Below are 25,180 nucleotides of genomic sequence, written 5' to 3'. Positions count from 1 at the left end.
AGACATTTTTCTTGCAAACGGCTCCTTGTTCTCTAAGAAACTCTCGCCATCTTGTGTGCTCTGTTCTTTTGGGGTCTGTTTTTAATCAATTGTGGGTAGACGGACAGTTTAGAGTCATGAGAAAACCTTCGTTTTGCACCCCTTTGTAGGAAGGCAGATACAGATGTTTCCTGTTGTAAAAACCACCTTGATCATCTTTTTAACAGCCTTTGTACCATTTGCAAAAACTGGATCCCTCTTTGCTTTTTCCACAAATAAAACATGATTATTTAATCATTTAATTTGTGTTGGAACACAGCAAAGTGACTACAGAATACAATCTTCCTCACTGACTTTATCTTTTTGCAGCTTTTCTTGGTTCTTTGACAGTCTGCTTCAGTTTTAAATTTAAAGCAGATTGTTGAGATGAGATTTCAGGCGTGAGAATATCTGTGAAGATTTGAAATCTGGGTCACGCTGTCTTTTCTAATGAGGATTTAATAGAAACACGTCCCAGATGACAGAGGTGGAAAGAGGACGAAAATAATGTACTTAAGTAAATGTACCGTTACTTTGGTAGAGGTTTACTTAAATGCAATTTAAGTGATCAGTGTAAAATATTTAGATCTGGACTATGAAATGAATTTCATTGTAATTCTGCTGAATGTTTAGGTTGTTTTCTTACTGGAAGATGAACCTCTCCTCCACGTCAAGGATTATCCTGATCCACTTCTCTGTGTCCACAGAAGAAAGCATCCCCACAGCATGATGCTGCCACCGCTGTGTTTCAGCAGATCAGCTAAGTTAATAGCTCTGAAACAAGAATTTCAGTCTCTAAATATGCAAAACTAATAAGGTTTGCAGCTGTTACTGCATCATATGTGCTCCTCTTTTACAGATTTGTAACCCTGCACATTTTCCACTTAAGTTTAGCACAGAAAACCACAGTAGAACAAATTAGATTTTGTGATAATTATGTGACAAAATGGGAAAAACATAACTATTTTAGCAAGTGAAGAAAAATGTCTTAATGCACCTGAAACAAATATTTATTTCTACATATGGAAGAGCTTTTAAACTGGCCTGACAAGACATAAATCATCATAAAATTATTTATAAAGTTGTTTTTACTTTAATGTCTGAAAATCTGGATTAATCTGGTGAGAAACTACATGTGTGCATTGATGCCTCCTTGGTTGATCAAATAGAAACTTTTGTTTTATCACCATTATTTTTAACTTGTCAGTCCTTATGAATGGTTGCATTTCCACTCTGGTCTGCTAAGAGAAAATTGTTCCCATTTTATTTAACAGCAGACAGACAAAAACACTAAGCTATCATTAGTGTTTAACTTTCTCCCTTTTGTTTAAAACACAAACTGAAGCCTCTTTATTATTAAGATTTTAATTCAAAAAGGCTTAAAAACAACAAACTGATTAAATTGTGTACTTTTCACAATCCTAGCTTGGTTTTTGGTCATTATTCTTTCTGATTGTTGTGTTATGAAGCACTTCTTCACTTTTACCTGATGACAACGAATGAACTCGTCTTAAATCAGAGACAAAAATAAAATAATGAATATTTAAAGGAGTTTAAAGAGGAATCATGACACTGACAGCTGAAGTTTCATTTCATTCTATTATTACATCCAAAATGCAAAATCAGAACCCTTGAACTTGCAGTTTTGCTTTGTGTGTGCTGTCAGGTCTCTTCTACCCATTTTCATGATGTGTTGTCATGTTTTATAGCTAATAACTGCAGACTCTGAACGTGGGGAAGGAGCAGAGCAATTTAATGATAAATAAAAAAGGAGAATTCACAGAGAAGGATATGGAGGAATCAGCAATGAGCCATGAAAACCAGGGAGCCTATATTCTGCAGGAGGAATAGAGGATGATCTTAAATATTAGACACATGTGAGGAAACCAGGGGGGTAAAGGACAATTGTGGAGGGGAGCAAAACAGAGAGACTGAGAGATGACGAAGAAACTAAACTAGACACAAAGAAAACTACTGACCAAGAGGGAAATATACTAACACTGACCTGAAGGACAAAATGAAACACAATGGTGGCTTCAAGAAGCTTTTCTACAGCTATCGACACAACAAAGTCAAAACATGACTTATTGAAACACAGATATCGAGATTGGTTACACAACATACATGGATTTAGTGAGGTGGGAAAGAGTGTTGTTTTTTTATTGTTTGTGACATATATGGCGTTTTTTACACTTGTTTTAGGTTATGTGTAATACGTTTATAATGTTCTTATAAGGAACACTGTCTGGCTATGGATTACTTTCCTAAAAGACAGTGGGATTTAATGAGTTTCAACTTAATCCTTCTACTTTTCTTAGTAAATAAACTGTTTGCAATATATGATTGTGGAAATTGATCAAGCAACAAATTGACCAATCAACCAATCATCAACCAACCAACCAACCAACCAACCAACCAACCAACCAACCAACCAACCAACCAACCAACCAACCAACCAACCAACCAACCAACCAACCAACCAACCAACCAACCAACCAACCAACCAACCAACCAACCAGCCAACCAATCAACAAGCTAACTGGCCAACCAATTGACTGAATGACCGGCTGACAATCAATCAATCAACTTTGTCATTAATTTTTTGTGTTGAACCCCAAAATCTGTGCAAAAAGTTTCATTTTATTTTATTTTGTATTTTTTTAAATATAATATAGAGGAAGATGAGCCAAACCAACATTTATTAAATACCTGCATGTTTGTTGTTTTTCCACCATAAAGTGAAATTTTTAATGAAAACTGCACTAATCTTTTTTTTCTGTTACTTAAAGTGTAATTTCTCCTGTTTCGGCCTAAGAGGACAGACAGAAATTCACTAAACATTATTCAAAAACAGTCCTTATTTCAACCCGCTTGATTAGAAATGTATTTATTAGTGCCGCTTCCGGATTTACTCACTCCAAAGGACGCAGCTATGCAAAGTTTGACCTGAAGGGGCAGCAGAACATCAAAAATCATGACTCCACCGGGGTTCTTCCTGCAATGCACAAAATGTCCACACGATGGCAGCAAAAGAAAAGAAATCTGAATTTGATCGATCGTTTTCTGCTCAATTCATTCCTCACTTGATAAAAATAACTGAAGCAACAAGCAGGCTAAACAAAACACGTATAATTTATGTTGTTTACTCACTAAAAAAGAAAAAGAAAGGAGTTCAGATGAAGTCCATCATTATGACAAATATTATTATGAATTTCATTAACCGTTCAAAAACGTGATTTACCCTCAGACAACATAAATTATCTAATTTATAATGCTGCCCAGCATCTACAATTGTACTTATTATAATTTGTATCACTTGAGCTGCTCCTATAGCGATCTTTAGTCAAGATATTAAGACAAGTTGCCGAATTTCCAGCAGCAACAATGAATATTGAGATGTAGATCAGGATTTTATGCCAATGATTGGCAGCTGTTGTGCTGATATGCACATCTAAGGCTGGTATCAAAAATAACAAATGTATCTACAGTCCAGAAAAGAAAAAATTTTTAAGTAGAAAATAAGACAAATCCCGCCTGATTTCAGTCAACAGTTATAAACCCGAGGGAGCGTGAACGTAAATATTCAGCATTGCGTTATAACATCTTTAAACGAATATTTCCTTTCGTTTATATTGTTTTAGAACTATTTTATCACACATAAAACATCTTAGCTTCTGCAAATCAGGCTGAACACTAAAAGTGCGAGATAATGCAGGATTTGAAAGGAAATTTAAAGTCCTGGAGGAAAACTTTTAATGTCTTGATAAAGTTAATAATTAAAGTTGTTAAACTGCAAACCGATCTGTGTTTATGACCGTTCAGTTGCATTTATTTTCAAATTGACCGGAATAGTTTTTCCATTTAGTCAGAGGCGAAGAAACAGCCTGTTGAACGAACCGCGGCGTTTTAATTCATTTTAAACAGAAATCAAAGTTTAAATCGTGGAGAATTAAATATATCACGTTATTTCTGAACAACTGAATTATTTCTTTTCTAAGATAAAAAAAACTGTCAATTAAAAAGTTTATAGAAACAAATTAAGTTGGACTCAATAGAAGACATATTAATAGTATTAATGTTATGAACCTATAAATATTAAATAAAATTAGATCAAACTGCTTAAGATAATAATTTATATTATTATATATATTTTAAAAATAGTGCAGGTTATTAGGAGTCACTAAATACCTAAAATATGAAATATTTTGAAGAAGGTCCAAATACATCATATGCAATAAGTCTAAGATGTTTGCATCACTATCAATTTAATAAATTATCATAGATTTTGTGATGGTTTAATCTAGAACTATTAAAGTTAATCTTATCTAGAAAATCATATTTTTTTTATTATTTACAGTTTGAATTAGGTTATTAATATAAATAGCTTTATGACAACTTGTTGCAAAACACAAAAGTCTGTAGAAATCTGAGAGACACAAAAATATATTTTTATTTTATTTTTAAAAGAATAGCTCTGGTGGATTAAAATCTGTTGCTAAAATAATTACGAAATCTGTTAATTATTGAAAAACTTAATTTTTGACAACAAACGAAAGGTTTCAATTCAAGATACATTGCTTTGGAAATCAAGCACAGTTTCTTTCTCCTCTTAGTGGGTTGTGCTGATTCTAAATCTCAGCTGCATGTTGAGAGGACGGCAGAGAGTTCCTGGTCGTTTCCAGAGCTCCAGATGAATTAATTAAAGTCCAAACAACTTTAAAATGCACAAAACAAATAAGAGATTCTGCTTTCAGAGCCTTGAGGCAGATTTCCTTACAGTTCACAGTTTGGATGTTGCTGAAATAAGACAAGAAAAAAGGAGAAAGTGAGCAAAAATGTTTAAAATGCTTGAGATTCTTGTGCTTCATGACTTCAGTCACGCTGCTTCTTGCTTTTGCCGCAGCCCATTATACACCAGCACGTCTCATTAAGCTCCTTTTCAATCCAGCCGATCGCGATTTGAATGCTGGCGCGACGCGGGGTGAAAGGCTGCCAGATCTGCATGCGTGGCACAAACCCCCTCTCAGGTCTGAGTGGGTGACAAAACCCACTCTGATCTGCACTTTATATTTACAGTGAGAGGTCAGTTGTTGGGGTTCACACCTCCAGATCACCTCCAGCGTGCGCTAAAGCTCAAGTTGCGTGATCGTCCACGCACGCAGTGAATCTCCCGCTCAGTCTGCTGCGTGCGGCGCTGCGTGCGGCGTCTGGGCTGGCAGCGGTGAAACAATGGAGGAAACTGAGACAGACTTTGACCCAAAACAGCCAGAACACTGTCTGATTCTCACGCCTTAAAGGAGAGAAGAAGAAGTAGAAATGCTGGAAAGCAGCGATCAATCACTCCAGTCCCTTTTTCGGATTCCTCCAGTTATTGAGTTTTGGAGTCAGTGAAGCAAATTCTATCATTATTTTTATCATTTTGGAAGCAGAGTGATTATAGTTGGGTAGTACTCAGTTATATTTACTTGGTTTTTTTTTAAAAAATGTAACAATTTAGAAGTGCTGTACTTTTTACTTTTACTTGAGTAGTTTTATTATGAAGTATTTCTACTCTTACTTCCGTAAAATGTCTGGATTTTCTATGAAAAACAAACATGTTTTTAACAAGACACAGACTCATACCTGCAGTTTTTGTTCAAGTTTAATTGAACAAAAAACTAAAGTTTTTTATTGAAAGAAACTGATTCGGGAAAATTTGAATTGATTGATTTGATTTCTGGTCATTTTTGTCCTAAAAATACCACAATTTCCACTAAACTTTATAGTTTGTTCCATTGATTATGTAATTTTTAGGTATTAAACGACTGATCTGGAAAAACAGCGTCATCTCATGACACTACCATCGCCATGTTTGACTGTAGCTGTGATGCTAATTTACTGAAATCCTTAAAGGTGATTCCTTTAACAGGTTAGGATAGGTTTATGGGCGATACAAACATTTTCATTACATTTTTTGCACCAAATCATTCTTGGACAGTGAGGTTTTAGTCTGTTCAGCTCATTCTGACCTCCTGTCAGAATGAGCTGTTTTAGGGCCTCTTGTCATTTTAAAGCAAAATAAAATGCTGCTGGCAACTCAACGTTTACACTTGTTTTAACTGTGAATATGGCTGCAAACAGATGCGCAATTATACAATCATACATCTTTGAAAAGCAGAAGTGGAGCCTCCTGCACAACCAACAAGAATGCAGCAAGTGATTTCTGGATGGTAAGTCAACAATAAAACACTTATCTTTTCCAGCAGCCATTGTACAGCAAATACAGCAGTAACCAAACGTGCTGGAGCTCTGATGGGGTTGCTAGGTAACGGACTGGGTTTCACTGGGGTTGCCGGGGAGCAGGCAATGCCTGCTGATTTGTGACGTTACATTCAGAAGGCTTTTTTGAAATGGCTCCTTTTCCAGACAAAAAAACATAAAATTATTGACAAGAACCACTTTACACGTTTTTTAAGCACTTGGGATGTTTTCAGAAGCGGTAGAAACACAAAATGTAAGCACAGAATCATGAAAAATGTGAACTTTGCTTAATACATGCCCTCTAAGATATTTTGGACAGATGGGCTTTTGTGTTGTTTTTGGTCACAAGTGATTTTTGTGGTTCGTTAAAGTCCCAAACCCATTAAATATTACATATTACATTAAATATTTGTCATATTACAAAGCCCTTTGTAATATGACAACATGGCCTAAAAACAGAAGATGTATGTAGGAGGCACTGAAACAGGAAGCTTATAAATGAAACATGGTTCCATCTTCAAGCCTGTTTCTTTACGGTTTATACAGAATAAAAATTGATTTCTTAATTAAAAACAGGAATATGTCGGATGGATGCGGAACAACTTGTTGCCTAAACTGACTCGTTTATTTTAAAGATGATCCATCCAGGAAGTAGTCCTCTCCATAGATATAAACACAGGTAGAGAGGATAGGTAAGTTTCTCGCTAAAATCCATCTCTGTCGAAAACAATTCATTTCCCAGGACTATGAATCACTTGGAAACTTTTAACTTAGCTACAAAAATATTCTTTCTTTTAAAGCAAATTTTACTGTCATTATGAAACGTGCTGATTTTTCTGTTTAATCAGTAACTCATCCTACATGTTTGCGTTAATTAGCTTCACCTGCAGCTTTTTATTTGTGTCTGAGCCAAGTGAATGACATTGGTTTTCTGCAGCTGCAGTCTGATTGCACATATCAGTAGTTTAGCTTCTCTTCTACACTCCAGCTGGGGTCCATGCAGAAAACTTTTAAATCTCTGAGTAGGGTTCTGGTTTGATTGGTCTCCAGGATACTGCATTTAGAAAAATAAATCTCCTTTTCTTTACAGCTGAACAAATTCTGACATAAATCTTTCATTTCTGAACTCTAAATGAAGCTTAAGACATTTATGTATTGCTGTTACTACAGCGACTCCCAGGGTTTTGAATAATTTAGGCTGTGATGAATAATTTTAAATTTTACACCTTTATATTAAAAACAAACATCTGTCAGGGGAAACTATAAAAAGCTGCAATAACCATGTCTGCATGTTTGCATCAAGACTTAAGAGTATTTGAAACTTCTCAACGTTTTATTTGTTTTAACACAAATCTCAGTTACATCTGAAAAAAAAAAGAAGGAGTTGTGGAGCTGCTCTTGACTGGTTATTCTGGACGCCGTGCAGCTGGAAAGACTTTTTGCTTTTACTTTTTTACTTTCGGACATTTGCTATAATGTGTAACCATGGTAACGAGGTATTGTTTTTACAGCCCGAAGGCTATTAGCTCAGGAGCTCAAATAATATCTGAACTAACACCACAAATCCCAGATGAGTTGGAGAGGAGACTTCATGGATGCAGAGCAGAGAGAAGAAGGAAGTTCAAGCTAACTCTTCTGGCTGGATAGAGATTTAAAAAGCAGTGGTAGGAGCAAATGAGGCGGATTAGCAGCAGTGCTTTCCAACAGCTGATGGTGTCAGGACAAGTTATTGTGAAATATCGTCTCTGCTGCCTGAATAATGAGCTGCCAGCTTGTCATTTTATGAAACTGTCATGCAGCAACATGCTTCAGTCAGAGGCCTCTTCAGATATGTTGCGAGACTGGCTGCTGCAGGAGATCCTTCCTGCTAACAGCATTATCACCATTCATGACTCTGGAGAAAGTTGGATGAGTTAAGATAAGATTTAACTTTCTTTTTGGATAAATAAAGTGGGAATGAGCAAAAATGTGGTGCATAGTTGATGGATGGATGGATGAAACGATTAAATGACAGAAAAATTATTGTCTTTTGTACAGATTTGCTTTATGTGAAAATACTTATGTTAACAACCTCCACTATGTAATTGGTGTGAACTAATGAGGAACAAATGCTGAAATTAAACTAAAATATCTTCCAATAAACTTCTGCAACCAGGTTTTCATTCAAACAGATGTTGGTTACATATCAGCCACATTACAGACTGGAAAAGTTTGGAAAGATTTATAATTGTTTCAGTTTTCTTAGTCTCAAAAATTCAGTTTCAAGAGAGTTTTGTTCACTTGATGATGTTTTATGTCAGACAGACATTTCACCAAGAGAAAACATGTTATAAAAAGTATAACTTGCATAAGCGTAAATCCTACAGTATTACCAAACAAATGCAACACATGTTTGGTGACTATCAGTCTGAATAAATTTAACTTATTTAATGGAAATTGATTTAACTACTGGGAGTTGGTAGACTGGACAATATGAAAATAAAAAAATGAGGATATTTGACCTTTAGAGTCAGAGGCATGCATGGTTGATGCACTTCTGCATGCGTCTGTTGGGGGTCGTGAGCAGCGCTGCCAGCCTTACGGTCCGTATTATAATGGCATCTTTCGTTTTGCATAAATTAAAAAAGAAAAAAAAGCTGAGAGGGTGGGAACAGTGTTACCTCACCGACCCACATGGGGGTGTGGTCTTCCTCTGGACGCAGCTATATGAATTTGGACAAACGAGACGTTGAGTCACTTTGGGAGACATCGCTGGTGGAGATGTAGCTGTCCGGGGCGAGAGGGCGGCTCCAAGCCCCGCGTTAGCAGCGGGGAGGACCGGAGCTGTGGACGCGGAGGATGGACCCGTCAGGAGCATAAATGGACTGCGCCGGCTGGGACGTCACGATGCGTCGTCGCCACAAAGCTCATGAACGCGCTCATTTGGCTCCCAGCATGCCGCACACCCGGAGGGACCGCCGCTTACAAGGAGGACCCCCTAAAAGCCCGCCCTGAAGCCCCCGAGGAGGAACGAGTAAGACATGCTTCCTCTTTAAAAACATTATTTATCAACACTCTGACCTCGTCTGGAAATATATATTAAAATAATAATAATAATAAAAAGCTGCAGCTGCCCTTTAAGTATTCCGAGCTGAGCTAAATAAAAAATATGTGTATCGTTTATTATCTTTGGCTCCGGATGTGGATCAGGTGGAGATTTACTGAATAAATCTGATCCGGATTTGTTTCCAGGGAAGCGGGTTCGTGTTGAGATGAGTTAGAGATGCATGCATGGTGCGCAGCAGCAGCATCTGAGATAAAGACTCCGAGCATCATGTGATGTCAGCAGCAAGAGACGTGCAGCTTCACTTGTGGCTGCAAACACGTTTGTTTGGAGATCTGCAGCTTCAACACAACACAGTTGTTAAATGATAACCGCAATAAATAGCGCCACCGGATGCAAATATCCTTATTTGCGCCACGTTTAGCAAATTTTTAGAAAGCCACATGAAAGAAATCCGGTTATTTACTTTAGATGCTGTTGTTGTTTTAGCAGATTCAAATGGTATGAACCTGAATCTATCCAAGCAAAACCGACTCAGGATCTGCCATATGCTCTTATTACTGTTTCGAGCGTTACATAAGTCCATGATCCACCATGTGTAAAGAGACACATGTGACAGTTTTTATTGTGCATCTCAACTTCACAGCGGGGTTTTTCCAAGATTTATGACCCTCATGCTGCATAGAGTTTGTCCTGCTCACCTTTCACAGCATTTTACTAATGTATCCGGCCAACTCTGCATACCAAGAGTTAGCCTACATTACGAACAGGCTAAGAAATGTAAGGCATGATTTTGGTTTGTGCGTCCAGCAGCAGCAGGTCTTCCTGCAGGCTGAGATTATGGAGGGCTCTTACCTAAGGCCTGTTTAATCTTTTTGGAAGTTCAAGCCTACTTCTGCTGTACTTTTATTTTTTGTATATAAATATCAACTTAAAATGTTACATTTTTGGGTAAGAATCATTTTAAAGTGAAGCTTTGCTTATTTCCCATCAGTTTTGAGATAATTTTAGGTTATTTTTCTGTTATTGTGTACTTTTGCTTCATCACAAAATCTTTACGCAAAACAAGGAAACCAGAGATTTAACTCGATTACTCCATGCATAAATATGTGATTTCTACCGTGAAATGTCCCTTGAAGTCCAAAGATGGGCAAAGAATCCAGATTTTGGCAGCTGAGCCATGCGCTGTGACGCACAGCATGTTTGAGATGGAGAAGGGGCCCGTCGCTGTGAGTCTGCAGCAGCAGCAGCAGCATCATCTGCAGAGTCACGGAAACTGCAGAGCGATACAACCTGCTCAGCTTTTACCAGAGTTCCCATCATCCCAGGAGATTTCCGCCGAAACCCAGAAATTCACGTGGATGAAGCCACGTGTAACTATTTTCCGGCGCACCATATTTGTTTAATCATTTTTATTAATTATTATTGGTTTTGTAGAGCTGAAGATCAAGACATCCTTCAAATCTCCAGGTGAATATATGATTGACAGACATTTCCACAATCTCGCTGCATTATGGCGCAAACTTCTCAGAAATGAGGCGGTGAAAGAACTTCAATCTGGAAATGTTTGCTAAATCCTGTCGGGATCGTTTCTACCGCTGCCTTAAAAACTAAAAACTTTACATTTATTCAAACAAAAGACACGGAAAACACTTTATTACCATACCGCGTTTGTTATGTAGAATCAAAGGAAACAAAGAAATATATATACAAGTTATTTCAATAAAGCTAAAAATAAGGAAAGAATTGATGAAGACCAAAAGGTTTATCAAAAACACACTAGACAAATCTACGTCGCTTTTTTGTCTAATCTAAAAAATATTCAACGCCAAATAAATAAGTACGTCAGAAAGCATGTAGTTAAATACATTTATGAAAATAATAATAAAAAACATAAAATGAATGAAAAACTTTACTGGAGTTCTACAAAAAAGAGAGAAATTGTCTGAGTGAATAAAAGCCTTTAGAGTGCGTCATGGCCTGGAGACGTGACGCAGAGAATTGATCTGCAGCAATGGCCGTTTCTGGCAAAAACCCAAACAGTGATTAAAGGGAAGCAGCTGCAAAATAAGATATGTTCCCCCTTCATAAATATATATGTATTTAATGTTTTCTGTTGGCATTAATCTGCTCAGCCTGTGGGGTTGAATGGGATCAGTGGCCTGTTTCCACCACACTGTAAAGAAAGAATAATTATCTCTGTGATAATGTAGAGTGTTAATTAGGCTTCTCATCTCCACTTAAACCCAAAAGAAAGCCAATAAAAAAATGAATAAAAGTCTGTGTTTAATAAAAGCTGTAATAAAATACTAATTCCCTCTCACACATTGAAATAAAGTTTATTTTTCTAATTTCTTCCAGCAATAATTGTAATATAATTTTTTCCCCAACTGCATCACATAGTACAAAAATTTATATTTTCTTTACTTCCAAAAATTATCTTAACATGTTTGAAACACTTTAGGTTTTTTTAATTTCAATTTCTTGGAATTAGTTTAAACTAGTACATCAGGAAGTTGATTACAATAGTGTGTAATGTTTATTATTTTTCTATTATTATAAGTACAGATTTACACTTCCTGTAGAATTAGAGCATTTATAAAATTTAGTATTGCTACTTTATCCACTTCATTAAAATGTTGCTGTTTTTTTTTCTAAATCAGATTTTTACTGGAGGGTTTTGCATTGAATTGCAATAAAATTCAAATTTCACTTGCATGACATTTAATTGCTTAGAGGATGCATTTTCCCAGCAGCTTCGCCTTGTGAATCTTTAGAGATGTTTTTTTTTTATTTGTTAAAGCAATTTCACAAGGATGCGTTTATCACCATGTGATCAGTCGTCTGTGTTAAAACTCCACATATATAACCTGAGACCATTACTATCTTAATTTACACCTCTGCCCGCTGGTTGGCACATATTCCAGAGTAAATTAGCTTTGCTTTGTTTTGGTGAATTAGTCCTGATGTCTTCTGCTTTCTGTGGCCGTTTGTCCTTCCAGGAGCATCCAGAGGTTTCTGTCACACATTCATCGCTGCAGGCTTGAGGGGTTGTCTGTTATCTTTGGTTATCTAGCTGTATGAGTGACGTACATTCTTCATAAAGCTAGATAACCGAAAGTAACAAGAATCCCATTACACGCCTGCACAGGAAGAAGGAAAACGGCACGGAAATTGAGCCCAGAGAGCAGCGGATCGGGCTGGAGGTGGACGGCAGCTGCTGCTAACCAATGATGTGAAGGTATGATGCTGTTACATAAGGGCCGATTTTACCAGAGGGGAGGGACGCATCTGTGTTCGCTGTGGGCGAAAAGACAATAACTGGGATTAAAAAGAGCAAACTCACTCTGTGGGTTAGCATCTGTGTGCTCATTTCTTTTTTATATAAAAGATTAAATTCAAACTAAACACTTATGAGTGATTTCAAGCCTCACAGATCCGCTGTTCTTGAAAAATGTTAAAAATAGAGTCACTAAAATGAAAAGGTAATCAGAACACATTTTATTATGGCAAATTGAGATAAAACATTACAAAAAATCACAAAAGTAAGAGTCACATTCACAGAAATATTAAAACATTTTTGGTGTCAAGTATTTTTTTAGATTTCAGGAATGCTTACTTTACAAATCATCATTTCAGAGTCTAATCACAGGGATTATTCTTTTCAGATTAATGAATCGTCTAATTCAAAAATAAATACAAATATTTTTATCCCATGTTTCCAGAAAAGTCCCAGAAAGCATGGCATGTATATTTTTACACTTTAATACAGTTTTTATAATTTATGCAGTTGAAGACATTCAGTACTAGATATTTTGTACTTTGAACAATTTTCCATTTTAAATCTTTTTTTTTCTTCAGAATTAAATTGATTTTGTATTTGAAATATTTGAAATACTTGTCAAATGTAACGTGGAAATGGGCCTGTCCTGCTGCTATAGTAAAACACAATGGCAAAAATCAAATTTCTTTAACTCACAAAACAAAAGCAGTAATTATTCCCACTGGTGCCCCATGAATAAAACACTTAAAATCACAATATAAATTTAAATGTGTAATTTAAAATAATTTTTATTCTGATACACAGACTTAAGCAGAAAGGTAAACATCCACCAACATGTTTATTGAGAAAAATATGAACAGTTTCTGTGATTATACTTTTTATAAACTGACAGAGAGCTATAATAGCTTTGATATGGCTTTCTGCCCAGGGCATTTTCCGTTTAGGGATGGCATGAATGCTCAGGAACAAAAACGTCATCAGCTCTACCGTTTATTGTCGTGTTCAGTCTGTAGGAAGTGGGCAGCCCTCGTCTTGGTACATAGTAAACAATTATTTACCAGTTTAATGCCTTGCTAACTGCTGATGATGCTTAGGTTCAATTTAAAATATAACTATTTCAGTATTTTCTAACTTTAATATTGGTGTTTATAAGCTGCTGGTTGGTCTTTCCTTTTAAATACTTTCTTTCATTAACAAAAACTAAGAAACTACCATCTGGATTTCAGTATTTGATCAGCTAAAATAACTTTAAAACTACTATTATATTTATCAAAACACATAAACAGCAACTTCAGTGATTTATTTTGCATCAGGATAACCTTAAAGAGAGGCAAACATAAAAATGGTAAAATATACATTAGTCAAACCTGGATGGATCGGTGAAAAAGGAGGAGCTTGTTCCACTGACTGAGTGTAACTCTCTCCAGCAACAGGTGTGGGAGGGGAGGGTGTGTGCCTCTATTCTCCATCATGTTAGAGACGATTCTTCCTCTGGGGGGAACGTTTGTTTTTGAAGCCGTGGCCTTTATAAAACCTCAGTCTGGTAACTTGCTGCGATATCTTTCTGCATTTAGCAGCAAACTGCTGCAGATTCATGCATGTTTCAGGCTCCTGCACATAAGGGCCGTGTGTTTACACGTTCATCCCCCTCCCGACCCCCACATGAATATTAATCCAAACTCATCAGGGTTTGGCTTCTTTTATGGCAGCCTTCATAAAAGCACATAATGAGACTGCAGCTCTTGTTGGGTTTCAGAGAGCGCGTCCTGCAGAGGCAGAGGTGGAGACAAAACAAAGACCACCGCGAAAAGGCAATTAGCAGCACTTTGCCTCGTTTGGAGCATCTCCACTCCACTGTAAGCCTTTTTTTTTTTTTGCAGGTGATTTTGTGGAATCAAAAAAATACAACAAAAGGACATCTAAATAACAAAAAACCGAAGAAACTCAAAGGCGCCATTAAAACCGCGTGAAAAAGAAACAAACTCAGTATTAATTACGTGACCCTTCAGGCACATTTTGAGCTCAATTCCTCCCAATTTGAAGCTCTTAGAGGGTCACATTAAACGGTGTTAACTGGTGAGAGTAAGAGAACGCAACATCACTCAACATGCTGTAAGGTTTATCCAGCTGCTATATAAAATCAGTGCTTGATTAGCAGACAAAGTGTGAGTATTTTTATCAGTGTAAAACCGAGATTTAAGCTAGTTTGTGTCCTAATGAAGCAGGTTATAATCCATTTTCTGTTGACCGGACTGTACTTCCCTCCTCCCCCCTCATTCATTTAATTTCATTCTTTGTGTTTTTTTCCTCAGCTCAGATTCTCAGATGGTTGGCTCTGATTTGTATGCATTTGCATAATGAATGTCATTTGCATGCTCAGGGGCAGACCATACCATGAGAACGGCTGTGTTGGTTGTTTGTGCGAATGTGTGTGTTTGCTCATGCATGGGGCACCGTGTGTACATTTGGACGTTTTATTTAATTTTTTTAATGAACAGACCGACATGTGGAGTTGTGTTTCCCTCCTGTGACTTTGTTTTTTTTTCCTCTGCCATGTTTGTGAGTGGGAGAGTTCCTCCTGAATGTGCATGTAGGGCAGCGATGTGACGATCATGCCTCCTTCTCTTCCCCCCCCTCGCCGTCTTGGTAGTGATGCACCAACTAGAAGAATGAAAATAAAAGACTCCTTCCTCAATCCCATAATCCTCCTCGTCTCTGACCCCTCCCTTGCCAGTTTGTCCTCCTCTCCCGCATGGCAAGTCACAGTGCCGCCACCATCTTAGGTGCTAAGACTGGCACAAAATGGCAGCTGAACGGGGAACGTGGACAAGCCGGCGCTGCACCTTCCCCCACTTCATGTATGCCCTCATCCTTTCCGCGCCATTGGTCGCCTCGAGACGGTGTTAATTACTGCCTGCGTGTTAATTGCAGAGACCGCCGCCCCCCCAGAGACGTGCAGGAAGGGATGAGATAGGAGAAAACTGTGCAGCCAGCCGGCGGCATCTTAATGTCGAAGAGGTGGCATTTTTAAGGGCAACTGCGCCACTTTCCGCCGCCGTGCCCGTCGTCTCGCTGCAGCTGATCGGGATTCTAACGGCGATGCCCGGGAAAAGTCTCGTTAATTAAATTGTTTCAGTGTTTTTAATTACAAAAGAGTTGCAATTAGCACAACTGGCGGTATTTCTGCATGTGGAGCTTTTAATTCCAGATGAGCGTGCCGGCCGGCATCTTGATTTGATGAAATAGAGGGGAAAAAAAAAAACAAGCTAAACCCTCCCACACGTACGCGGGGAGTCGTAATTAGCAACACAGCGGCGTTCATAAATCTCCACTTGTAATCAGACTTAGCCGTTCTCACATGAGAAATGTGTTTTAGCTTAAATCTTCGGTTCAGTCGACGTAGCATCAGGTTTTACGAAGAAACTGCGACACGTTTTGGTACAAATCTGAGAGCCTAATTTATGCAAGGACAAAAAAAATCCCAGTATGCACAGTAAAAACAATTCAGTTGGCCTGTAGAGTATTTGACCTCCAGTCACTTTCATTTTGCAAACCAATTTTTAAACTTGAACTAAAACAGCTAATGAATTCAAAGAGTTATGGAAGGTTTTATACATGGACAAAAACACAATGGATGGATAAAAACCAGACGAGTGGCTGGATGTGTGGATGAATAAATGGATCATAGATAAATTAATGGAGGGATGGGCAGCGACACGGATGGAGAGAGAGATGGATGAAAAAATAGATAGATGCAACATTTATAGAGCTAAAGTGAATAAAGTTCAGACATATAAATGTGTTTTCATTCTTCATGCTCCTTCAGACCCAAAATATCTAGAAATCAAATTCCAGAATGGAGAAATACGAGATTCTCACTATAATTATAAACAAAAATGTGACCTAATAAAATGGAAAAACACCATTATTCTTATAACTGATTAAAAAAACTGCAAATTGATTGTCAAAGTAATAATAATGACATCTGTATCATTTCATTTTGTTGTTCTTTTGAGCTGATCACCTATAATCAATCCATTATTCTTACTTATCAACTCAAACAAAAACACTTGACAAATTTAGTGGTATAGTTTCCTTCTTATGATCCAGAATATAAACATTTTTATCTACTCTTTATAGAATAAAACCTGCAGTTTAACAAGCTACCAGCTGGTTAATTAGTCCAATCTGCTCAGATAAAACACCTTAGACTCACAGAAACATTTCCAAGGTGACTAGCGATGTGCAGCAACAGGTGGGGGTGGGGCAGTGGACGCAGAAGAAACAATATGAAGGGAAACATTTTAAATCCTCAGCATGATACCAGTACCCACCCGTCTGCTGCTGTATACAAAAATATATATATATTTATATAAATGCAACATTGATTTCAACCAAACAATGAGGAAAAATAGAAACTAGCTTCCTGGCTGTAAGTTCATGTATTTACTACGTCCCACTTTTAAAAATAAACTTGAAATTTTCTCTTAGTAGAGAAACTCAACAAATTACTTATTTTATGACATTTTATGAGCTGCATTGTGTGGGTCTGTGATTCTTATGAATAGGTGAAGAAATCATTTTTTTTATTTGAATAAATACTACATTTTGTCTAAATAACATCAAGCCTGGCTTTAATCTTTAATCATTTGCTGTTGGGTTAAATTTAGATCTACAGCTCTGGGAAACATGAAGAGGCCACTTAAAATTATATGTTTCTCTGATTTTACTTTTTATATGTGAGCAAAATTTTGCTCACATTTTGCTATGTGTGAGCAAAATGAACATTGTCCTTTTATTCTATGAACTACTGACATCATGTCTATGAAATTACAAGTAAAAATTTAATATTTATTAGCAGAAAATGAGAAAAGGTCAAAATAACAAAAGGATTCAGAGCTTTCAGACCTGAAACAATGCAAAGAAAACAATTTAATATTCATTTAGAAACAAAGGTACTAATGTTTGAACTCAGGAAGAGTTCAGAAATCAATATTTGGTGGAATAACCAGGAGGTTTTCAATGAGGTTCAGTGCAGTGGGCTCTTAAGTTTTTCCAGATCTGTATAAAATAAATTAAGTCACACCAGCAGCAACTAGAGTCACTACTCTTGTTTTTAACCTTATTTACTTTTATTTACCTTCGTTTAGCTGCATATGGGTACAGAAGACATTTAAGTTTTTAATGTTTTAAGTATTTTTATGTATAAGAGTGATATGTGGGAGACAGAAATGACAAAAAATAAAGTCTTCTATCTATCCATCTACCTTGCAAAAACACACAATCTTACCAAGTATTTTTAGTTTCGTTTCTAGTGAAAATTATCTTATTACAGTTGAATTAAGACAAAACTAATTTAAAACTAATTTAACAAGATATAGAAGCTTGTTTTAAGTAAATAATTATTTAATATTGGTGAAAATGTTCTTGTTCCATTGGCAGATTATTCCACTTTTATGTGGAAAATGTCTCTTTATAAGTAAATTTATATGTTAATGGAACAATAATTTTATCACCAATATTAAGGAATTATTTATTTAAAACAAGCTCCTATATCTTCTACACGTTAGTCTTGATTTGTGTCCAGTGTAATAAGATATTTGCACTAGAAACTAGACTAAAAATACCTGGTAAGATTGTGTGTTTTTGCAGTGCTTCCATCTATAAGTACCATAAAATGATTATCATGGACCTGCAGTGCATGCGTGTTGTTTTCCGATAACCGTTCTACACTGGAAGTTTTCCTTAAAGGCAGCTGCTTGTGCTTAAAAAGGTAAAATAAATCACTGTATAGAAATTCAGATTTTCTTTTTACCTGACTACTGAGCCAAATAAATGCAACTGCTGGTTGAGAAGCTAAACGGGCTGCAGAATGATGGAGGGGTGTGGGAATGAGAGGAGGGGGAGGCAGACAGACGAGGAGAAGGAGCCTGCGATGGAGAGATCTCAATAGTGTGAGGCCTTCTTTGTGTTTGCGTATGAGGTTTATTTTGGAGGGTGCAGGGGGGAGCTAAGAAAGGAGGCAAAGACGAGAGGGTGGGGATCCTGTCCTGGACCCTCAGACAAGCAGCACATTGTCCTCCCCAATGTGTGGCGGCACTTGTGGCGTAACGCCATTATTTAGGCCAGCGGAGGGAGCCGGGGTCTGGAGAGCAGCTTAACCAAAACGCCAATTAGAGCCGGATCGTCCTGATTAATGGACGACGGAGATTGGTAAACAATACCAGCCTCTGTTAACTTAACCCCTCCTTTTGTACCCTATATGTACATATATATGTTACATCTATATGCGAGTAATACATATAGATATGTACATATGTACAGCAGATCAGAGTACACAAAAAACAATGTCTGGTAACATAATCAGTCATTTTGGCTACAGTACATGTTTGAAAAGGAGTGAGAATAAATTTACACTTTTTATATTCCCATTTAATTATTATATCAATGTCTTACATTTTCTCTGTAAGTTAGAAAATTTCTGCTATAAATTTAATGAATTAATTTAATTTAAATGAATTTATACTATATTTTGTTTCCTTAAATTAATCTGAATCATTCAGAGTATATCATATTATTGTAAACATCTCATTTTAGTTTATGTATGTCCTTCGTGTCTGTGTATATACATGTACTAAAATGGAAACTAGCCTCCTGAGATATATATGGATCCAAACTTAATGGATTTAATTAAGCTAATTGATTTTCTAATCAAATCCCACAGTACTAAACTTTCTCTCTTTGCCTAAAAAGATAATTTGAGTCACTAATGTTCATGAAAGTGGTCTGCCTTCCTTAAAAGGAGGATTTTCTGCTCTGTATGCTAATCACACTCCGTGCGACGCTCTGCATCTCAATACGTCCTGCTTTATTGTTTTTTTTAAGCATATGCACTGAATAATTAGTCACTGCATACTCCAATCAGGGGAAACACCAATGTGGGGTTTCCATGGCCACCCCATCTCCCCCCTCTCCTCTTTCTCCTCGGCTGCAAACAGGACAGAGAAAAATAAAGCGTGGGAAAAAAACACTGGGGGCTCAGACAATGATGGCGGGATGAGGGAGGAGGAGGAGGTGTGATGATTTGAAGAGCAGCTTGTGTCTAGACTGGCTGCTGTGGAGTTTGGTTGTTTTTGGGGGTGGCAGGGGCATATTTCACCTCGTCTTGACTGAGGGCATTCACATTATTAGGAGACAACATATCGAACACTGACATGAGCTTCAGGGATAAATTAAGACTAGACACAATCCGGCTGTGTGTTTGGATGATTTTTGTATCTAGAGAACTTGGATTTTTACACAACTGTGCAGATACTCCAGACCAAACCAGTGGTAAATCAAGACAGCTGCCAAGTCTGTTTCCAGGGGAACGATTGATTCCAATAATCAATCCCACCATGATTCAACCTCTGAGCAAGTTTTACTTTCAGTAATTCAACAATAAATATATTTTAAGTTGAATTGCTCGTTCCTTCAATGTAAAGAGTAACATTGCAGGGTTTCTTCCAGAAAACGTCCAGCCGGCCGGCATGTTTTTGAGTTAAAAATGTTTAAAGTTTACAGGAAATTTTTAAATATCACTCGATAGTTAAGCATTATTGGAAGACTTCAGGATTAATACTTAAACACCAACTATAGAATCTTAAAAAAAGGCAATGATTTAAAAAAAACAAAAAACAAAACTAAAATAAATAAGCAATGCTAAGCCTGGTGGGGGCACAAGTAAAGCCTGGTGGCCCACCAGGCTTATAATGCACTGTGGGAAACCCTGCATTGACAACAAAGTACTGCAAAAACACACAATCTTACCAAATACTTTTAGTTTTGCTTCTAGTGCAAATATCTTATTACACTTGAAATGAGTCAAAACTAACTTGTAGAAGATATAGAAGATTGTTTTAAGTAAATAATTCCTTAATTTGATGAAAAAGTTATTGCTCCACTGGCAGGTAGATTTACTTAAAACAAAACATTTCCCCCATACAAGTGGAATAATCTGCCAATGGAAAGGAACTTTTCATTCCTTTTTCACCAATACCAAGAAATTATTTACTTAAAACAAGCGTCTATATCTTGTTGCCAAGTTACTTTTAAATTAGTTTTGTCTTCATTCAAGGTATTTGCAGAAGAAACGAGATGAAAAATACTTGGTAAGATGTTGTGTTTTTGCAGGGAGACTAATTCAAGTCATATATATATATATATATATATATATATATATATATATATATATATACACACATACGTACACACATATAGTTTTTTTTTTTTTTTATGGACCAGTAAAATGTCCAATTAAATTTGATCAAAATTTTGGTATGTTGCACCTTTTTGTTGCAAAACGAAATTACGCTGTCAAGTTAGTTTTTGTTTATTAATACGATAAATTAATTGGATAAATCTATTGTCACTTTCTGCTAATTTTTTATTTAACCTTAAAGCGTTTTTATGCAATATTAAAAATACACTAAAAGGTGTAAATAAACAACCTAAAATGCAGTAACAGAATTCCTTTAGTGAATTTTTTGATGATTTGTAGCCAAGGATGCATCTACAGCTAAAAAAATACTTCTAACATATGAAAAGCTTTCTTCACTTTACGTCAGTAGAGAAAATCTGTTGACCATTTCTTGGATTAAACCGTGAATAACTGGATAGCAAAAGGTGCTTAATAGGAAATTATTTTAAAGCATTTGAAGCTGCTTCAGGAGTTCTGGGTAGAAAATATATTTTCTTCATCTCTACTGCAAAATGTATAGATTTTATCCAGTTTTGACTTAATTACTGCTCTGAATTTGTTGTTCTTTCAGCAAATGGCCTTTTCCAGAGTGTGCATACAACAATAAACAATTAATTAATACATTAGTTGACAATTATTTCAATAATTGATTCATCGCAATTAATCTGATTTTTTTCAGCCCTACATATACAGCTCTGGAAATAATTAAGAGACCACTTAAAATGATCAGTTTCTCTGATTTAACTTTTTATATGTATATGTTTGAGTAAAATGAACATTGTTCTTTTATTCTATAAACTTTTGACAACATGTCTCTGAAATTACAAGCAAAAATTTAGTATTTATTTGCAGAAAATAACAAAAAACATGCAGTGCTTTCAGACCTCAAATAATGCAAAGACAACAAGTTGATCTTCATTTAGAAACAACAATACTAACTCAAGAAGAGTTCATTAATCAACATTTGGAGGAATAACCAGGAGGTTTTTAATGGGGTTCAGTGCAGTGAACTCTTCAGTTTTCGAGAGCTGTATTTCACATCACCCTGAACAAATCATCCCCACAGTGAAACACGGTGGTGGCTGCATAATGTTGTGGTTTAGCATTTTTATAAGCAAGCAAAAGAAGCTAACCTAATTCAACGTATTGCAGTAACAACATTAAAAAAACACCTCCCCTCGAGTTGAAGAAACATTCCTACGATTTGTATATTTTTCGCATCGTGCAGAGGAACTGCCTGATTCTGATGAATAATACCTCTATAAAGAGTATAAGAATATTCAGCTTTTATGGGGTTTTACATGATAAAAATTAAAACATTTGATGATGCATCACTTTTTAGAAGCATGCACAAAATGGTATTTACTGAAATCTTATTGGCTGACAGCTTTTAACGATTTAAATCCTTTTACTCCCCCCCCTAAGGTTTCTGATCCGGAGGAGTTTTACAACAAACTGCTCAACGATTGAAGCTGAAGAAAAGATCTCAAACAAAACAACCTGGTAGAAATCAGCTCACATCGTTTGGTTGGATGCAGAAAACACAGACCGTTCGCCATGTTGGATACGTCAAACGATACGAAGGACAGAGTGATGAACTCTGGGAAGCCGCCCTGCACAGATGCTCAGGAAACATCTGGACTAGATTTTAATGTAGGTCAGAGCTCAGATTAGCATCTCTCTCACAAACAAAACAACAATTCAGCTGAGATGTTGGTCATATTTATGCATTTTTATGTAAAAAAAAAAAATATATATCTGAAATTGACAAAATTTGTGATTTTAAGTAGTCAAGTTTTAGATTTGTTTTATTTTAGGAAGAACTTTTTTTTCATCTTTATCTTAATTTCTTTAGTTTCCTTAGCGTTTAAGTCTTATACTTGGTGATAAATATATGTCCCGTGTGAATCTGAATGTTTCAGTTTGTTGACAATCTTAGGACTCTCAGCAGTCATCTCTGATTTTATGTCAAACTTGTTACATTTACTTTATTTACTCAGGATAAAGTTTTATTATTTCTGACTGAGAATGTAGCATTTGTTTCTTGAAATTTTGCACTAATTGAAGCAGTTTGCAGAAAGTTTTTTTTAGTGCAGGGACTTTGTTGTGCGCATGCAGTCAGAGCTACATAAAGAAACTTTGTCTATGCAAGGAAAAGAAAATACGATAATTTTTTGTAGTATTTGTTATTGAAAAGAATTTGCACAGATCAGTTAGATTTGCACTAAGGTTAGATGTTCAGGCTTGATTTGCACTATATGAGCACAATGCAATGTAGAAAAATGATGAGACTTATGCGAGTCAGTCTGAAACTTAAACATGAATTTTTGTTGCACAAATATGTATAAATTACTGATTCAAAATGTTAAAAAGTCTCATTTTGTTGTAATGTGAACACGTGCAACTGATTTTAATCAGAAAAAACTCTTTAAAATGCACTAATAATTACACAATATTGCACTATTAATAATTGCCTCTTAGCAATTTTAGAAGTTGAGTTTGCACATAACCTGAACTGTCCTATGCAGCAGTTTCTAATGTAAATCAATAAAAGTATTGATGTTTACAATAAGACATTCATCCGCTCCTGTGTGAAGTTTGTATGTGTGTGATCACTTTTGATCAGTAAAGTTTGGTTTATTTAGAGACGAGTCTAAATAAGTAAAATCCCATTTCAGGGTTCAAGACAATCAGTATTTAATTATAAGGAATTGATACATTTTGTTCAAAGTTCAACAGATACCAATCAAAATCATTGTTTATAATAAACCACAAAGGTAATTGAGGCAAATTCAGTTGACTTAAATGACTGCATGGTGCCACATTTTAGCACTTGCAGGAAGAAGATCCTGCATGGATGGCTTTTTTTTAATTCTAGTAGCAATTAACACTTTCAAAAATAGTTTTAGATTTATCAATGAAAAGTTACGGGTAAATAAAACAATCTCAAGAGAACAAAAGCAACAGATTCCATGAGCTTTTGAGGAAATAAAGTCACATCTTTGTTGCTTCCAGATGATTTAAGCCAGATGAAGATCAAATACAATTGATTGCTTGGTCAGGATTTGTGGGAGCTCATCTATAAAAGTGGGAATTTCCATGGTTTACTGCTGGGAGGAAACAAAAACAAGAGCAGTGAGCTGCCCATCAATCTGGGAATAGTTGTAAGGTCACTTCCAGGGTTTCCCACAGTGTATAATAAGCCTGGCGGGCCACCAGGCTTTATTTGTGCCTCCATCAGGCTTTAGCTTGCTTATTTATTTAAGTTTTTTTTTTAAATGTTTGCATTTTTTTAAATTTTTTAAATAATTTTTTAAACTCAAAAACACAACGAGTTGCTGGATGAATAACTGCTGAGTGCCCAACCAACAGGGTTAGCAGGTTTTCTAGGGGGAACCTTGACTTATATCAAACTTTGTGCACAAAAAATCAATAGTTTCAAGAGAGAGATGATTATTCACAAGTGGAAAACATTTAAGACTGTTTCTAATGTGAACCCTAAAGTCAGACCATTCAGTCGTCAAAGTAATTGTAAAAAATCCTCAAGAGCTGCGCCGCAGTTACCATGAGAAATGTTACAGATCACGGCAACAATTAGAAAAACTGGAAGGACGAACGAGAGAAAACGCTTTGTCTCTGAAAACCGACGTTGTTCTGGGTTTAGGAGGTCTTTTTGAATCCATCACCTTTTGGAAAGATGAGGCCAGACTGGAGGTCAGAGGGGTCCAAAACCTTCTGGCATGATGAAACAACTCCAAGGGCCACAAACGTTTTAGTAAAAACTATTTTGTTTTCATTTTTACCTGAAACTAAACATGATAACAGCAACATAATTTAGCTATCAACAAATTATTGTAAAACATAAAAATGTTTTGAAGGTTTGCCAAATTAAAATAATAAGTTTTCAACATTATTTTTGTGTTTTTGGCTCACTCTCGCTTTACTTTGGAAAGTTTATGAAATGGGAAGTCTGCATTTTAGCAAAACTGTTTTTACAAATGAAATAAATCTAATTAAAAGAGAAAACTTGTGTTCTACCTTACATTTTACATTTGGATGTCTTACATTGTCTGTCTTATATTGTTTTCCTCGAACTGGACAACTACAAGTTTAGACTAGTCTTACATTTCCGATTAAGGGCCACACGTTGGCCGCCCCTGGTGTTGATGTTTACCCACAATGCACCCAGTCACTTTTGATTTAAAACAAGCAGAACGTCTCATAACCAACGTCCAGCATGGCAGGCGAGGAGAAATGCGCCTCGCAGTTATTCACCAACATGTTCTACAGTCGAATGTGAAGTCATCCGTCCAACAGATTACCTCTGGCCCAAACAGGGTCAGCAACACAACAACGA

General features: G+C 36.3%; 1 long non-coding RNA gene across 4 annotated transcripts in view; it reads left to right on the top strand.

Moving 5' to 3' along the window:
• LOC103472499 (uncharacterized) overlaps positions 1-22,508 on the top strand; it is a 28,816-nt gene extending 6,308 nt beyond the window's left edge. For 3 of the 4 annotated variants that reach the window (XR_534871.3, XR_014089588.1, XR_534870.3), the window contains 3 exons: positions 652-9,271; positions 12,304-12,542; positions 22,249-22,508. This is a non-coding gene — a long non-coding RNA (uncharacterized LOC103472499). The remainder of the gene's footprint in view (positions 1-651; positions 9,272-12,303; positions 12,543-22,248) is intronic. The other variant, XR_014089589.1, reaches the window with a different exon arrangement.
• The last annotated feature ends 2,672 nt before the right edge of the window (positions 22,509-25,180 follow it).

The sequence above is a fragment of the Poecilia reticulata genome, chromosome 11 (assembly GCF_904066995.2).
Source record: "Poecilia reticulata chromosome 11, P_reticulata-male-v2, whole genome shotgun sequence".
Classification (NCBI taxonomy): domain Eukaryota; kingdom Metazoa; phylum Chordata; class Actinopteri; order Cyprinodontiformes; family Poeciliidae; genus Poecilia; species Poecilia reticulata.
This window is presented reverse-complemented; position numbering and strand designations above follow the sequence as displayed.